The 987-nt window shown below is 56.4% G+C and overlaps 1 protein-coding gene across 1 annotated transcript in view; it reads right to left on the bottom strand.

The window, feature by feature from the left end:
• Positions 1-987, bottom strand: part of GPX8 (glutathione peroxidase 8 (putative)) — a 6,349-nt gene that overhangs the window by 3,196 nt on the left and 2,166 nt on the right. The gene's annotated exons all lie outside the window — the stretch shown is intronic.

Below are 987 nucleotides of genomic sequence, written 5' to 3'. Positions count from 1 at the left end.
TCTGCACGTCCTGCCAGGAGTCAGGACATGGTTGGTAGCTCCCTGGCTCGCCCAACAAAGACGTGATTCCTCCAGCAGGTGGCGCCCTTGTCCCTGGGAAGCGGAGGGCTGGGTACCCAGAGCCCATGACCTGGGACCGCAGGGCGGGCACAGGATGGGCATGGATGTCACACACACTGTGAGCTCAAGGAATTGATAATAAAACCTCAGAGAGGCTCCTACTCCAACCTCCCCTAGCCAAGGCCATGGCTGGTGAACAGAGTAGAAATAAGTGGATGATAAACGATGGCTTAAACCCTCCTCTGCCATAAAGGACATGGCAGCCGAAACCGGTTTGGCTCAGTGGATAGAGCGTCGGCCTGCGGACTGAAAGGTCCCAGGTTCGATTCCGGTCAAGGGCATGTACCTGGGTTGTGGGCACATCCCCAGTGGGGAGTGTGCAGGAGGCAGCTGATCGATGTTTCTAACTCTCTATCTCTCTCCCTTCCTCTCTGTAAAAAATCAATAAAATCTATTTAAAAAAAAAAAGGACACGGCAGTCCGGAGTTTTTCATGTTTTTGGTCGTGACCGGCAGTAGGAAATGAGCTTTACCGGCGAACAAGGGGCCGAGGAACTCCGCAAAGCCCGCTTCCCACTCGCACATCCATGTGCCGGCTCAAGGGCACCTTAGAGCGCTTAGTTCTGAAGGCGGTTTCACGGTTCACCAATGGGCTGCGACCTATCGGTGAGAAAACATTGGTGGCAGACACGTCTCTGGACCACCTGCCCAAAGGGTCCCCACGCCCGGCAGGAAGAGGAGGCGCTGAGTTTCACGCGAGGAGAGGGACTGGGCGTCACGGTCAATCTGAGTGTTGAGACCTTGGCGTCGATGGCTTGTGACCGGCCGCCTCTGTGTGGGGCAGTGGCCGCGGCAGGTGGGCAGGGGGCTGGGGACACATGCCTGGGACCCGGTGGGTCATTGTTGTTGTTAATCCTCACCTTTTTCT

Source organism: Myotis davidii, unplaced genomic scaffold (genome assembly GCF_000327345.1).
Source record: "Myotis davidii unplaced genomic scaffold, ASM32734v1 scaffold496, whole genome shotgun sequence".
Lineage (NCBI taxonomy): Eukaryota > Metazoa > Chordata > Mammalia > Chiroptera > Vespertilionidae > Myotis > Myotis davidii.
Note: the sequence above shows the minus strand (reverse complement) of the source record. Positions and strands in the feature narration are given on the sequence as shown.